At 37.4% G+C, this 17,544-nt stretch overlaps 1 long non-coding RNA gene across 1 annotated transcript in view; it reads right to left on the bottom strand.

The window, feature by feature from the left end:
- LOC140850106 (uncharacterized) overlaps window positions 1-4,857 on the bottom strand; it is a 77,136-nt gene extending 72,279 nt beyond the window's left edge. The window contains exon 1 of the long non-coding RNA XR_012132860.1: window positions 4,670-4,857. This is a non-coding gene — a long non-coding RNA (uncharacterized lncRNA). The remainder of the gene's footprint in view (window positions 1-4,669) is intronic.
- Between the last annotated feature and the right edge of the window lie 12,687 nt (window positions 4,858-17,544).

Genomic DNA, 17,544 nt, shown 5'->3' on the forward strand with positions numbered 1-17,544 from the left:
TTTACCTGAAGAAAACAAGATCCCTGATTTGAAAAGATATATGCACCCTTATGTTTATCACAGCACTATTTACAATAGCCAAGATATGGAAGCAACCTAAGTGTCCATCAGTAAGAAGAGGTACAATGGAATATTATTCAGCCATAAAAATAAAAGAAATCCTGCCATTTTCAATAGCATGGACAGAGCTAGAGTGTATTATGCTCAGTAATGTAAGCCAGGTGAAGAAGGACAAATGCCAAATGATTTCACTCGTTTGTGGAGTATAAAAACAAAGCAAAACAGAAGGAATAAAATAGCAGTAGACTCACAGACACCAAGAAGGGATTAGTGGTTACCAAAGAGAAGGGGTGCAAAAAGTTGGTGGGGAGAGAGTAGGAGATTAAGTGGCACTACAGTTTGCAAGCACGATATAGGTAAGTCACAGGGATAGTAGCACAGCATGGAGAATACAATTAAAGCTTCTATAATACATTATGTTGATAGACAGTGACTACAATGGAGGGGGTGGGGACTTGATAAAATGGGAGAGTGCTGAACAATTGTGTTGTGTATATGAAATCATCATAATATTGTATATCAATGATACTCTAAAAAAAACCATAGTGAAATATCACTAAACACCTATTATGTGTCTGCATCAAGTTTGTCCTGGGAAACTTGAATCAGGGACTAGTTCACAGTACACACAGCTCTGCTGAGTAGAGGAGAAAAAAATGTAGTTGGGCAGTTGTGCAAGTGTGCACAACTTCCCCTAGCATGCACAAGATCCCCTAGAGTGGAAAGGTGAGGAAAGGGAGACTATAGTGCACACATTTTTTCAAACCATATCTACCGAGGGATTGAGCCTTCAGCTGTGAATGTCAAATAATTCATCTGTGGGTTGGAGAATAAAAGGCCCAGAGAAGTTAGGCAGGGCCTGATATACAAAACCTTTTTTAAAAACAGGTTATTGAAATATCATTGACATATAAAATTGTATATATTTAAGGTATACAACTTGATATTTTGATAGGTATACACTGTAAAAAATCAGCACAGTCCAGTTAATTAACACCTATCATCTCTGCGTGGTTACTGTTTCTGTGTGAGGTTAGATTAGATTTATGATACATCCTCTTAGCACATGTCAAACACACATTTCAGTACTGCTATCATCACAATCCCAGTGTTTCACAATTATAAGCACAAACTCTAATTTTTTTTTTGAAGTTTCTGAAAAGATTAATTTGTGTCAAAATGCCATTTTCAGGTATTGAGCCTATGGACAAGATGAGACATTGGAATGTGTACATGAATTTGTGGAAGAGCAAGTCAGGACAGAACAATAGAAGTGGATTTGAGAGTTACCCCAGAAGAACTTCTGTCACAAGACCTTGAATGCTTTGTTTGTATGAGAATTAGTATCGGTACCAATCCCAATAATTTCTAGGTTTCTTAGGGGGACTTTCACGTCCTTATATTTTCTACGGATTGTCCCTCTTTACAGATCTGGCCTCATTGCAGTGTCTTTTATCATAATATACATAATACAAATAATAAGCAAAAAAACCCTGATTTATTTCAAAACTATTTTTTTTCAGGATAGCAGCTTCTGTAACAGATACCACAGACAGGTGTCTTTTAAACAGCAAACAGTTATTTCTCATGGTTCTGGATAGGTAGCCCAAGACTATGGTACCACATGGTGGAGGTATGGTGAAGCCCTCTTCTGGGTTGCTGGCTCCCAACCTCTTGCTGTGACCCCATATGGTGGGAGTGGTGAGGGAGCTCTCAGGGTCTCATTTATAAGGACACTAATCCCATCATGAGGCTCCACCCTCATGAACTAGGCACTTCCAAAGACCCCACATCCTCATGCCATCAGATTTGGCATAGAATTTTAATGTATGAATTTGGGGGGACATACTCAATAGCATATTATGAAACTCCTACCCACTTAATGAATCAATTTCTTAACCTTCTTTATTCATCATAAGATTATATGGCAGACATCACAAGAGGTACTAAAGCAGATGTGTAGTTGGGCAGTTGCGCAAGTGTGCACAACTTCCCCTAGCATGCATAAGATCCCCTAGAATGGAAAGGTGAGGAAAGGGAGACTATAGTGCACACATTTCTTCAAACCATATCTACCGAGGTTAAATTACACATTTATTCTTTATTGAAATATTCACATTTCACAAAATAATAAAATTGCATTGTTATAATGATTCATTTGGAAAAAGATAAGTATTTACAGGAATCCATCTGGAAATCATGAATATATCACATATTTCTAATCTATACATTCTTTGCTTAGCATGCTATAATCTTATCATTTGATATCAGTTTCATATATAGAATTTTGTAAATGAATAAGAAATTCTACCTACTTTTTTAGTGACATCAATAAGCTGTAAAAATTTTGCTATATGCTGTGAATTATACTATGATTAAAATAAGGTTAGATATAAACAATAATGACAATAGCTTAAAGAAATGGTCATTTTTAATTTGTGAAACTCAGTAGTAAATTTAGCCAGTTGATAGTAGCTCTGTTTTTGTTTTTGTTTTTCACTGAGGCACAAGGATATCCACAAAGAATTTCCACTCAATCCCCTTCCATTCACATTGATTTCTGTCATCCATTTCCCAGAATGTGTCACAAATAACAAGATAACTGAATAGTGGTACTTTACACAACCAGCCTCTATTTTGCACTCACTAAAGGTTAGTCTCTGTGTTAGGCACAGACTTTCAGAAATAAACATGATTCAAAAAATGCAGTTCTTAGTTTGAAGGCACCCTAACCCCAGACTAGTGTGGGAGATAGACAAATGCCCAGAACATTTACGCAGGTGCAGTTACCACACAATGGAAACAACTCACGCTGCTTTTGCAAGCCCAATAAAAGGTTCAGAAAGTATTTTCAAAGAGCTGACATTGGGGCTTGGAAGAATGGTGAGGAGTGGCCTGAAAAAAGAAAAGGTGACTATAGGAGAGAAAGGACATGGAACTTTCTCAGCAATTGCTGAGTTTTATGGTTAAACCACAATACCGCCTGTCAGTATAATGTGCCCTGAATCAGTAATGTTTAAAGAATCGCTCATGCATGGAACACCTCAAGAGGAAGTAAAATGACATAGCCAGAAGCTCCACAGCCTTAGAAATTTATACAAAATTGACACTGATTTAGCTAATGCCCTTTATGAATTCACATTGCTCTTGTCTACTGCTGCCTTGGTTACAAAATGAAAAAAAATCTAGAGAAATAATGGCACTAAATTAACATTTATGAGAGAGTTTCTATGGAATGGATGACAGGAATTATCTCCAATTCAGTGCCCCCGATGCAGCCCTAATGACCACCTTTTGAGGAATGTGTTATTTAACAAAATAACAATTGAGCAAAAAAGTACATGTGATTAAAGTAAAAATATGAGAAGTGATTCAGCAGGATATTCAAGAGACCCTTTTTCACAAATTGATTGATTGAGAAGAAAGATCTGCAGTGAGAGGGCCCCTGAGCCCATCAGCACACACCTCTTGTGAGTCCCAGCCTCCATGAACCCACCATCTCTAATCCTCAAAATGTGACATAATTATCATCACATGTATTGAATGTAATCCATTTGTAAAAATTAAAGCTATTATTTCACATTAAGCTAATCTGAAAAAATTAATAAACATAAACCATAATTCATTTTTTATGTGGAAGGGAAATGCGCTGCTAGAAAAGTTTTTTCCAAAAACACTTGTTTTCCCCAAAAGCCATGGTTAGTGTTAAGAAACATCCTTCACATTTTCTACATATTAGCTAATAATTCATAATATATTTATTTCCTAATTTTAGTCTGTAAAAATTTGTACAAATTTCAATTTTAAAATTTTGTAGGTTCAATTTAAAGAGTTTTATCTTCACTTTTACACAGTAACATTGATAGAAAAGTGATAGTTCAATTTACATTGATTTTAAAGTTAAATTTCATATTTATGCATTTTTACTTTTCATCATTATTTTAAATGTTCTGAATTAAACCAATAAATAATATTCTCCATAAGTGTGTATAGATTTAGCATAAATTAAAATATATTTAAGAACATACTCATAGTTTTCTCACAATTGAAATCAAATCTCCTGGGCATTAAACTTTTAAATAACAAATCTTTTTCTGTAGCATACAATGTTTCACTATTTCTGGGCATTTAATTAATAGAGAAAAAATTATCAGAGGAGGACTTCTTTCAGGTGTTTTCAGTAGACATATTTTCCTTATTCCTCCTGCTGAACACAAATATAATCCTTAAACATTACAGGTAAAACAATCATGAAAGATTTTTTAAGTTAAGTAGAAAAAGGTGGGCTTGACAAGGACCTTAGGAGCCAAGGAATAGCTCAGAGTGAGCGCCTATGGTTATCAATTTTGTCTCATACATTTCAGACTTGGAGTTGAAGAAACTAGCCACTAAGATCTGTCAAATTGTGCAGACAAAATGAGCCCCAGCAAATGCCTAATCTTCCTAACCAAAGGACCAGGAAAGAGGCAGCATAGAAAGATAGAAAACATCTAGACATCAACAACTCTACTCCAGCCAACATCACATGCACACACAAAACACTGCATCCCCTATCCCCACCAAACACACAGAGGCAGTTTCACACACCCCCAAAGCTGTAATGAAATACCTCAAATCCCTGCTGAGGTGGTTTCAGAGGAGGCCAAGTAGCTGGGACTTTCATTTCTGCCAGCCAGTAACGAGGTTCCTCCTATTCCAGAAGTGTCAGTAGAGACTTTATGGGGAGCCTGGAATTCTACTTTGACTCAGAATTGACAAGGCATCCTCCAACTCCCTGCTGCACTGGTGTCCCAGAAGACCTAGTACAGAGCCAAGACAGTCATCACCATTATGAGGTCACCTGTACTGCAGTGTCCACGGAGACAATGTAGGGGACTGGAGCCCCCACCCCTGTCCAGCAGTAATGGGAGCCCCCCCTACCTTGACTGTCAAGAAGCCTGGATGGGGAGTCTAGATGTCCACCACCATCCAGCCATGGTGAAACAACAAGCACCCTTCTTCTACTGGCAGAAAAGTATTAGAGAAACAATCTAAAACTGAAGGTTTAAACGCAACCCATAACCTCAGAGTGCAAGACAAGACTTTCTAGGTTTCAATAAAAAAATCTCTCATCTACCAAGAACCAGGAAGATAGCAACATGAATTAAAAAATACTAATAAATGCCAACACAGAGATGACAGGATGTTAGAACTATTTGACAATAATTTTTTTAACACATCCAAATAGTTTATTGAGAAGTCTAGATTCAGTGAGATGTAAATAGGAGTCTAAATTTTCTTCAATCATTGCTTTCAATCATTTTCCAGTTGACTTTCACTTTCCCATTATTTTATGAAACACTGAGCATATTTCATACTTTCCTGTTAGTTACTTGCTATTACTAAATCTATCCAATTTGAAATGCCACACTCATCAATGACTTTTCTTAAAGCAACCATAATAAAAATTCTTCAATGAGCAGTTACAAACATCTTCTTTTTTCAAAAAGGAAAAGTTTCAGCAAAGAAATAGTTCATCTCAGAAAAGAAATAGAAGATATAAAGAAGAAGTGAATGGAAAGTTTAGAACTGAAAAACACAAAAATAAAAAGCTTCATGGCTGAGTTCAATTGCTCAATAGAAGCCATAGGGAACAGAATCAGTAGACAGGAAAATAGAAAAATACAAATTGTCCAACTTGAACAAGAGAGAGAAAATACAATAAAAATCCCTGAACAAAACCTCAAGGATTTAAGGTTGTACAATTTAAAAAAACTAATATTTATGTTAAAGTGTTGGGGGGAGTGTTGTATATTTTCCTCGGTCCTTGTCCCCACCGCAACAAAGAAGTGAAGGGCAGAGACACAGTAGTGAAGCAGAGTAAAAGTTTTGTTGTAAGTTACTTAAAGAGAGAAAGTGTAGGTGACCTCAGGGAAGAGAGGCACCCTGAAAGTTTAAGCTTTATTTAAAGAGAACAAGTGCACACTTGGAGAAAGGGGAGGATGAGCTACCTCATAGAAGAGGCGCGCTGAAAGGTTGAGATAAAGTTTTAAGGCTATGCACTTAGAAAGTGCAGGCGACCCCAGAGAGAGGAGCGCACTGAAAGGTTTAGGGCCTGGGGTTTTATAGGCGGTTGAGGATTTTCAGGAAAACGACCAAGGCCCAGGTGTGGACCTACCAAATGATCTCAGAATGTTCGTCTTTGATAAGACATTGTTTCTTCTTTTTTTTAACTTAACACAAGAAATACACTGCTTTCATTCCTTTCTAGGTTATCAGCTTCTGTCTGGAGTTATATCAATCAAGACTGTCTGCCCTGCCTCCAATGTGGGATGAATCACTGTCCATTTGAGTAAAATGCAATCTTAGCTTTAAGATAGAATTCTTCCTGAATAAGCTGGGCCTTTTAGCAGGTGCTAAAGTAAATCTCAGAATGGTATGGTCTAATTGACAGTGAAAACATAAGATATGCTGAGATACTTTTCTTTATCTGGGGAATATTCAAACTTCTAGGCCATGTTGCTCCTGGCCTTCTGAACTTTCTATTTTTAACTGGATAATTATTTGAGTCCCTTCTAGTGGGTTTTACTGGCCTTATTCTATTTCCACCTTGCTCATATCTGTTTTCCTGACTAACAAAAGGAGTCTCAAAAGGAAAGGGAAATAAAGGTGAGCAAATTATCCATAGAAACAATGGTAGAAAACTTCCCAAATTTGGCAAGAAACACATACCTGCAGATTCAGGAAGCTATATGAACACTAAACATGACAAATATGAGAAAGTCCATGTAATAAATCATAATTCACACAAAAATTAACCCAAAAATGCTCACAGAATTTTTATCATAAAATGTTAAGCCATAAAACTTTTAGAAAAGAAAAGGATCAAATCTTTGGGATCTAGAGCTAGGTAGACTTGACACCAAAAGCAAGACACATAAAAGGAAAACTTGATAAATTGTATTTCATTATTAAAAAACAAAATACAGTTTACTCTGAAATACCCTGTTAGGATGAAAAAACAAGCTACATATGGAGAAAAATAATTGCAAACCACATAACTGACCAAGTGTGAGTACTTAGAATATATAAAGAACTCTCCAAATTCAACAGTGGAAGCAACCACAATGTCCTTCAGTAGGTGAAGGGATAAACAGTCAGGTGCACTTGGCCTAGGATTTGTCTTAGTCTAATGCCTGTGTTTCCTCAGGGACAGTTTCATAAGGTATTTCATTCCTTAGATGGGCCATGTTTTCCTATTTCTTGTATTTCTTGTGACCTTTTGTTGAAAATTGAGTATTTAAAGGACATCTTCTTCTCCCAGACATACCCTACTTAGCAGGGCCTCTACTGAAGGATAAAGGTTCCTGGACATCTCAGATCTTTTCTGGGTACTAACTCTGCCTAGGCCTGTATATGTGGTAGTTGGTTTTTGTTTTTTGTTTTTTATATATTTTTCCATATATATGGACACTAAACCTTTTAATTTCCCAGCATTTTCTCTCCAGCTTCTCCTCAGGGCCTTGTAGTCTATTGTACTCCTCTGCCCATAATCTCTTGTCTTGTATTGTGGTTCTGAAGTACTCTTGCAGTATCCATAAGCTGCTCACCTTCAACTGCTTACTGTAGCTTTTGCTAGTTTGAGATCCCAGCTATGTCTTCTTTCTTCATCTTAGCTTGCAGTCAGGCAAGACAAAGCAGCCCCTTGTGCAACCCACAGAATACTAGAACAATGCAAATAAATTCTTTTCTGCTCCTTCTGTGCTGAGGGAGGAAACCAGTAATTTGCCACCTCCTCTCACCACACCTAGCTGTGAAAGGGGGAGATGTTATTAAAAATGTCACCTAATTCCCTATGCTTTTGAATATGTTTTTCTTGATTGGCATACATTTGGTTTCCATAAATCTTTGATTTCTTAAGTTCCTATACAGTTTTTTTAGTCACTCTATAATTGTTTATGTTTTTCTTTTCTTTTCTTTTTTCTAAATATCTCCATGGTGAATAGTAGTCTGGAGCTTCCTAGTCCACCATCTTGCTGATTTCAGCCCAGGCATTATTTTAAGAGCTTTGAATGGAATACTATTCAGCCTTTAAAAAGAAAATGATCCTGTACTTTGCAACACACAGATAGAGCTGGATTGCATTATGCTAAGTGAAATATGCCATACAAATAAAGACAAATAAGGTGTGGTATATGAAATCTAAATAAAGTTGAACTCAGAGAAAGAGAATAGAATGGTGGTAGCCAGGCACTGGGGAGTGGGGAAAATAGGTAAAGACTGGTAAAAGCATACAAACTTTCAGGTGTAAGATGATATCTGAGGATCTAATGTAGAACATGGTGATAATATAGTTGATATAGTTGATAATACTCTAATATACAATTGAAATTTGCTAAGAGAGTAGAACTTAAGTGTTCTCACACCTCCCCCTGAAAAAGTAATATGTGAGCTGATGGATGTCTTACTTGATGAGGGAATCATTTCACAATTTATGCACATGCATATATCGAATCATCATGCTGTGCACTTTGAATATATTATATTTTTTATTATACTTTGATAAAGGTAAAATAAACATATTAGTCTTTTACCCTTGAACTTCTTTTTTTTCTATTACCCAAAGAACAACAGGAAAATGAGCAGATTGTTAGCATGTATGTTCTAGAGACTCTAGCAGGACAGGTGTTTTGAGACAGTTAAATCTGGGGAGAATCTTATTTCAGACTGTATTACATTGGATGAAAATGTTTTTAATTTTGGAAATTCTACTCACAACTATATAAATCAATTTAACTTCCTACTGGAGAACTTTTACAAAGTGTTAAAGTAGCCCTTATTATGACAGTGAAGTGCTCAAAGATCATTCAATATGGACAAATAAATTCTTGCTAAATCAAACTTTTAATCTCTTTTCTTGTGTGTGTGCTCACATAAATACATACATGCACATGCAACTACATGGAGAATACAGAATTTTAGCAGGTGGTGTGCAAAGACTCCAAGAGGAAAAGAACTTGGAACTCATCACCTTCATTCTTTAAAGGTAAAAATGCTGAACAAGCAAAAAGCAATGACTTTTCTTGGACTCAGAGAGTTGAGGTTGGTTTTAGGGATAAACAAAGTGCTGAAATCCAGAGACACTGAGGGATACAAGAAAAGCCCAGATTAGTTTATCTAGGGCGGAAGTCTTTGAAGCCATAAATGGGTGCACTTATATGATTATTTTGACAAACTTCTGGAGGCTGAGTTTAGGATAGCTTGAGAGTAAGAAGCTCCTAGGGACTATAGTCAGAAAGACAGCAACATATTTATGGGTTTTACCTCCAGGATGCCCATTAAGTTCTCACAACAAAAAGAGGAAAATTTTTCCTCATGTCTTTGGCAGGGAGAAGGGAAATAAAACTATTTTGAATTATTCCCAATAGATTCTCTAAAGCAAAGACTTATTATCCAGTGAAGCATCCTTTGCCAGATACATAGCTCATATCATCAGAAGGGAAATTACCAAATGCAGCTCTGTTGGACCTCCCTTTCTCACTCAGGAGTAGAGGTGATATAAGGGAGATTTATGAAGGTCATGTTCTCGGGACCCAGTCCCAGAAAAAAAACATACAATTTAATCATACAATTAGAAAATGCTTCCCCCCCAACTCTTTACCAACATATTAACAGGGCTCTGGTATAAGAACAGTGGACTACAGCCAAAAAGACTCAGATATTATTTAATAAGGAGTTCTCAGAGAAACCCAAAGAAAACACGAAAGGCAAAAAAAAGTATTTGAAGCCTCTGACATCAAAAACTATAGCAAATGTTAAACAATCCCCATTTCCAGCCAGACTAATGTGAAATATAATGCTAAAGACCTGTTTGTTTCAGTTCCTGTTACCCAATCTATCATATTTGGATTTTCATTAGAAAGAGAAATTATAAGTCATGCTGAAAGGAAAGAATAATTGAGGTGACTAAGCATGCATCAGAATAAGATTATATGTGATGGTAATTTTGGTATTATCAGACCAGGAAGTTAAAATACCTTAAAAGCACAAACAGAAAAAGCAAACAGCACACAAGAACAGATATGAAATGTAAGCAGAGATATGGAAAATCTTATAAAGAATTTTAAAAATCATAGAAAACAAAAAAAATTACTAGAAATGAAGAATGTCTTTGATAGGCTTTTTTTTGTAGATAATTATTTTTTATTGAAGGGTAGTTGACACACAGTATTACATTAGTTTCAGGTGTACAACACAGTGATTCAACATTTATATACATGATAATTCTAGGTACCAGCTATCACCATACCAAGCTGTTACAATATTTTGACTATATTTCTTATGCTATACATTATTACATCCCGGTTACTTATTTATGTTACAATTGGAAGTGTGTACTTTTTTTTTTTTTTTTTGTGAGGGCATCTCTCGCACTCATTGATCAAATGGCTGTCAACAACAACAAAACTCTGTATAGGGGAGTCAATGCTCAATGCACAATCACCAATCCACCCCAAGCCCAACTCTCGCCAGTCTCCAATCCTCTGAAGCACAATGAACAAGCTCCGACATGGAGAACAAATTCTTACATAGTGAATAAGTTACATGCTGAACAGTACAAGGGCAGTCATCACAGAAACTTTCGGTTTTGATCATGCATTATGAAATAAAACAATCAGTCCAAATGTGAATATTCGTTTGATTTTTATACTTGATTTATATGTGGATACCACATTTCTCTCTTTATTATTATTAGTTTTAATAAAATGCTGAAGTGGTAGGTAGATGCAAGATAAAGGTAGAAAACATAGTTTAGTGTTGTAAGAGAGCAAATGTAGATGATCAGGTGTGTGCCTGTAGACTATGTGTTAATCCAAGCTAGACAAGGCCAATAAAACATCCACGGATGCAGCAGATTTCTCCCAGAAAAGGAGGGGAGAGGTTCTAAGCCTCACCTCTGTTGATCCCCAATTTCTCACCTGTTGGCCCCCTTGCGACTGTGCCTGTTTTAGGTTGTTCCTCCCTTGAGGAATCTTACCTGTCTCTGGCTAACCAGTCATCTTCCGCAGCCATACAGGGAAATGTAAAGTTGGTAAGTGAGAGAGAAGCCTTATTATTTGAAAAGGTTAGTTTTTTACTTCTTTGCATATTTATGCCCTGTGGCTTCTATGCCCAGCATTTGTCTTGAGGTATCTTTGCCACTTGGAAGAATTATGATACTCGGTAAATTCGATATGAGGCACTAATTCTATTTAAGGGTTGTAATTAGGAAGGAAGAAGAAAAGCTATAGAAGTAGCAGGTGGAAGAAAACATGGGAAGATTGATTATTTCTTTGACATATCTTCTTGTAGAGTAACAAAAGCATGTACAGGTTTTAAACTACTAATTAAATTGCACACACACATTAACATAATAGTAGTACAGTTACATAACCAAAGCATACCTATAATTACCAGCCATCTCCAGTGAAACCAAGAAAACCAGTTAGGCACCTTAGGCATTTGTGAAAACTTACCTGTGATATGGTGGATATTGTCCAACTGAACTTGAACAGTCTGAGAGAAATCAGACAAATTAAAACAGCCCATTCCTGGGGACTGTTCACATCCCATATGTTCTTTTAACAGTAAATAGTCTGTAGTTGTAAGATTTTGGAGCGCTACAATTTGCACTTCTCCTAATTCTTGGTTGAGTTCCAACAGTATAGATTCAGTCAAATTTGTTGTTTTACTGTATGCACAGGCCAGCTTAGATATCTCCTTCTTCATTCCCATGGCAAGTCCAGGAACTGGTGGGATGAGTGCATCTAGACCTGTACCAGCACGTGGATCTTTGTTGGGGTTTTTTGATGTTCATCTTCTGGCATGAGTCTTTCAGAGAGTGCAGATGTTGGAAGTTCTTTTTCATATCATATCTTAGTTCATTTTCGGGGTAGCGAACTTAGGCTTTGATCCTCTATATAACCAGGTCCCCCCTATAAACCCCTTTACAGTCACTGTCCATCAGCATAGCAAAATGTTGTAGAATCACTACTTGTCTTCTCTGAGTTGTACAGCCCTCCCCTTTCTCCCACCACCCCCATGCATGCTAATCTTAATACTCCCTTCTCCCCCCTCCCCTTTATCCCTCCCTGCCCACCCATCTTCCCCAGTCCCTTTCCCTTTGGTACCTGTTAGTCCATTCTTGAGTTCTGTGATTCTGCTGCTGTTTCTTTCCTTCAGTTTTTCCTTTGCTCTTATACTCCACAGATGAGTGAAATCATTTGGTATTTCTCTTTCTCCGCTAGGGTTATTTCACTGAGCATAATACCCTCCAGCTCAATCCATGTTGCTGCAAATGGTAGGATTTTCCCTTTTCTTATGGCTGAATAATATTCCACTGTGTATATGTACCACATCCTCTTTATCCATTCATCTATCAAGGGACATTTAGGTTGCTTCCAATTCTTGGCTATTGTAAATAGTGCTTCGATAAACATAGGGGTGCATCTGTCTTTCTCAAACTTGGTTGCTGCGTTCTTAGGGTAAATTCCTAGGAGTGGAATTCCTGGGTCAAATGGTAAGTCTGTTTTGAACATTTTGATGAACCTCCATACTGCTTTCCACAATGGTTGAACTAATTTACATTCCCACCAGCAGTGTAGGAGGGTTCCCCTTTCTCCACAGCCTCGCCAACATTTGTTGTTGTTTGTCTTTTGGATGGCAGCCATCCTTACTGGTGTGAGGTGATATCTCATTGTAGTTTTAATTTGCATTTCTCTGATAAATAGCGATGTGGAGCATATTTTCATGTGTCTGTTGGCCATCTGTATTTCTTTTTTAGAGAACTGTCTGTTCAGTTCCTCTGCCCATTTTTTAATTGGATTATTTGTTTTTTGTTTATTGAGGCATGTGAGCTCTTTATATATTCTGGACGTCAAGCCTTTAATGGATCTGTCATTTTCAAATATATTCTCCCATACTGTAGGGTTCCTTTTTGTTCTATTGATGGTGTCTTTTGCTGTACAGAAGCTTTTCAGCTTAATATAGTCCCACTTGTTCATTTTTGCTGTTGTTTTCTTTGCCCGGGGAGATATGTTCAAGAAGAGGTCACTCATGTTTATGTCTAAGAGGTTTTTGCCTATGTTTTTTCCAAAAGTTTAATGGTTTCATGACTTACATTCAGGTCTTTGATCCATTTTGAGTTTACTTTTGTATATTGGGTTATACAATGGTCCAGTTTCATTCTCCTTCATGTAGCTGTCCAGTTTTGCCAGCACCATCTGTTGAAGAGACTGTCGTTTCGCCATTGTATGTCCATGGCTCCTTCATCAAATATTAATTGACCATATATGTCTGGGTTAATGTCTGGATTCTCTAGTCTGTTCCATTGGTCTGTGGCTCTGTTCTTGTGCCAGTACCAAATTGTCTTGATTACTATGACTTTATAGTAGAGCTTGAAGTTGGGGAGTGAGATCCCCCCCCTACTTTATTCTTCTTTCTCAGGATTGCTTTGGCTATTTGAGGTCTTTGGTGTTTCCATATGAATTTTTGAATTATTTGTTCCAGTTCATTGAAGAATGTTGTTGGTAGTTTCATAGGGATTGCATCAAATCTGTATATTGCTTTGGGCAGGATGGCCATTTTGACTATATTAATTCTTCCTAGCCATGAGCATGGGATGAGTTTCCATCTGTTAAGTGTCCCCTTTAATTTCTCTTAAGAGTGACTTGTAGTTTTCAGAGTATAGGTCATTCACTTCTTTGGTTAGGTTTATTCCTAGGTATTTTATTTTTTTGATACAATTTTGAATGGAGTAGTTTTCCTGATTTCTCTTTCTGTTGGTTCATTGTTAGTGTATAGGAAAGCCACAGATTTCTGTGTGTTAATTTTGTATCCTGCAACTTTGCTGTATTTTGATATCAGTTCTAATAGTTTTGGAGTGGAGTCTTTAGGGTTTTTTATGTACAGTATCATGTCATCTGCAAATAGTGACAGTTTAACTTCTTCTTTACCAATCTAGATTCCTTGTATTACTTTGTTTTGTCTGATTGCCGTGGCTAGCACCTCCAGTACTATGTTAAATAACAGTGGGGAGAGTGGGCATCCCTGTCTAGTTCCTGATCTCAGAGGAAAAGCTTTCAGCTTCTCGCTGTTCAATATAATGTTGGCTGTGGGTTTATCATCGATGGCCTTTATTATGTTGAGGTACTTGCTCTCTATTCCCATTTTACTGAGAGTTTTTATCATGAATGGATGTTGAATTTTGTCAAATGCTTTTTCAGCATCTATGGAGATGATCATGTGGTTTTTGTCTTTCTTTTTGTTGATGTGGTGGATGATGTTGATGGACTTTCGAATGTTGTACCATTCTTGCATCCCTGGGATGAATCCCACTTGGTCATGGTGTACGATCCTTTTGATGTATATTTGAATTCGGTTTGCTAATATTTTGTTGAGTATTTTTGCATCTACATTCTTCAGGGATATTGGTCTGTAGTTTTATTTTATGGTGGGGTCTTTGCCTGGTTTTGGTATTAGGGTGATGTCAGCTTTATAGAATAAGTTTGGGAATATCTCCTCCTCTTCTATTTTTTGGAAAACTTTAAGAAGAATGGGTATTCTGTCTTCCCTGTAGGTCTGATAAAATTCTGAGGTGAATCCATCTGGCCCTGTTTTTTGTTCTTTGGTAGTTTTGTGATTACCGCTTCAATTTCATTGCTGGTAATTGGTCTGTTTAGATTTTCTGTTTCTTTCTGGGTCAGTCTTGGAAGGTTTTATTTTTCTAGGAAGTTGTCCATTTCTCCTAGGTTTCCCAGCTTGTTAGCATACAGGTTTACATAGTACTCACTAATAATTCTTTGTATTTCTGTGGGATCCGTCGTGATTTTTCCTTTCTCGTTTCTGATAATGTTGATTTGTGTTGACTCTCTTTTCCTCTTAATAAGTCTGCCTAGAGGCTTATGTATTTTGTTTATTTTCTCAAAGAGCCATCTCTTGGTTTCATTGATTTTTGCTATTGTTTTATTCTTCTCAATTTTATTTATTTCTTCTCTGATCTTTATTATGTCCCTCCTTCTGCTGACCTTAGGCCTCATTTGTTCTTCTTTTTCCAATTTCAATAATTGTGACATTAAACCATTTATTTGGGATTGTTCTTCCTTTTTTAAATATGCCTGGATTGCTGTATACTTTCCTCTTAAGACTGCTTTTGCTTTGTCCCACAGTAGTTGGGGCTTAGTGTTGTTGTTGTCATTTGTTTCCATATATTGCTGGATCTCCATTTTGATTTGGTCATTGATCCATTGATTATTTAGGAGCATGTTGTTAAGCCTCCATGTGTTTGTGAGCCTTTTTGCTTTCTTTGTACAGTTTATTTCTAGTTTTATGCCTTTGTGGTCTCAAAAGTTGGTTGGTAGGATTTCAATCTTTTTGAATTTACTGAGGTTCTTTTTGTGGCCCAGTATGTGGTCTATTCTGGAGAATGTTCCATGTGCACTTGAGAAGAATGTGTATCCTGTTGCTTTTGGATGTAGAGTTCTGTAGATGTCTATTAGGTCCATCTGTTCTAGTGTGTTGTTCAGTGCCTCTGTGTCCTTACGTATTTTCTGTCTGGTTGATCTGTCCTTTGGAGTGAGTGGTGTATTGAAGTATCCTAGAATGAATGCATTACATTTTATTTCCTCCTTTAGTTCTGTTAGTATTTGTTTCAGTTCTGTTGGTGCTCCTCTATTGGGTGCATATATATTTATAATGGTTATATCCTCTTGTTGGACTGAGCCCTTTATCATTATGTAATGTCCTTCTTTGTCTTTTGTTACTTTCTTTATTTTGAAGTCTGTTTTTTCTGATACCAGAATTGCAAAACCGCTTTCTTCTCTCTGTTGTTTGCATGAAATATCTTTTTCCATCCTTTGACTTTAAGTCTGTGCATGTCTTTGGGTTTGAGGTGAGTCTCTTGTAAGCAGCATATGGATGGATCTTGCTTTTTTATCCATTCTATTACTCTGTGTCTTTTGTTTGGTGCATTCAGTCCATTTACATTTAGGGTGATTATTGAGAGGTATGAACTTATTGCCATTGCAGGCTTTAAGTTTGTGGTTACCAAAGGTTCAGGGTTAGCTTCTTTACTATCTTACTGTCTAACTTAACTTGCTTGTTGAGCTATTATAAACACGGTCTGATGATTCTTTATTTCTCTCCCTTCTTATTCCTCCTCCTTCCTTCTTCATATGTTGGGTGTTTTGTTCTGTGCTCTTTTTAGGAGTGCTCCCATCTAGAGCAGTCCCTGTAGGATGATGCCCTGTAGAGGTGGTTTGTGGGAAGCAAATTCCCTCAACTTGTGCTTCTCTGGGAATTGTTTAATCCCTCCTTCTTATTTAAATGATATTCATGCTGGATACAGTAGTCTTGGTTCGAGGCCCTTCTGTTTCATTGCATTAAGTATATCACGTCATTCTCTTCTGGCCTGTAGGGTTTCTGTTGAGAAGTCTGATGATAGCCTGATGGGTTTTCCTTTGTAGGTAACCTTTTTTTTCTCTCTGGCTGCCTTTAATACTTTGTCCTTATCTTTGATCTTTGCCATTTTAATTATTATGTGTCTTGGTGTTGCCCTCCTTGGATCCCTTGTCATGGGAGTTCTGTGTACCTCTGTGGTCTGAGAGGCCATTTCTTCCCCTAGTTTGGGGAAGTTTTCAGCAATTATTTCTTCAAAGACACTTTCTATCCCTTTTTCTCTCTCTTCTTCTTCTGGTACCCCTATAATGAGTATATTGTTCTGTTTCAATTGGTCACTCAGCTCTCTTAGAATTCTTTCATTCCTGGAGATCCTTTTATCTCTCTCTGCATCACATTCTCTGCGTTCCTGTTCTCTGTTTTCTAGTCCATTAATGGTCTCTTGCATCTTGTCCATTCTGTTTTGTAGTCCTTCCAGAGCTTGTTTTATTTCTGTATTCTCCTTCCTTAGTTCTTGCATATTTCTCTGCAATTCCATCACCATGTTTATGTCTTTTGTTTTGAATTCTTTTTCAGGAAGACCGGTTATATCTATCTCCCCAGTTCCTTCTCAGGAGAAGATGTGGCAGATGCCGAAGCTGTGTGGGTTAGTCTTGTCTGGTCATATTTTTTAGCCTTTTCACATTGACAGATGCTATTGACTGTCAATTGGGAGGGCCAAACTTTTCACTTGCTACTGGCCTTTCTTTACTGGGACAACTGCGACCCCTAGTGGCTTGTGTTGGGTAATTCCATGTAGGGTCTTTGTGTCTTGCCGGGCCGATATGGTGGAATTTCCCTTTCTGTGGGCGGCGCCTGCCTTAGGCTGTTTCTCTGCTTTCGCAGCACCTGGAGGGGTAATGGACCCGGGGCGGGGGGGGGGGGGGTTGGCTGTTTGGCTGTTTACCTCCATGAGGGGTCTCAGAGCTGTTGCCCAGGGGCTTAGTGCACCCGGTTTTCCCTGTAATTTCCAGCTGCGACCTGTGTTGTATCCATCCAGCTGTTATATCCCTGTCCCTTTAAGACTTTCAA

This window comes from Manis javanica, chromosome 6 (genome assembly GCF_040802235.1).
Source record: "Manis javanica isolate MJ-LG chromosome 6, MJ_LKY, whole genome shotgun sequence".
Classification (NCBI taxonomy): domain Eukaryota; kingdom Metazoa; phylum Chordata; class Mammalia; order Pholidota; family Manidae; genus Manis; species Manis javanica.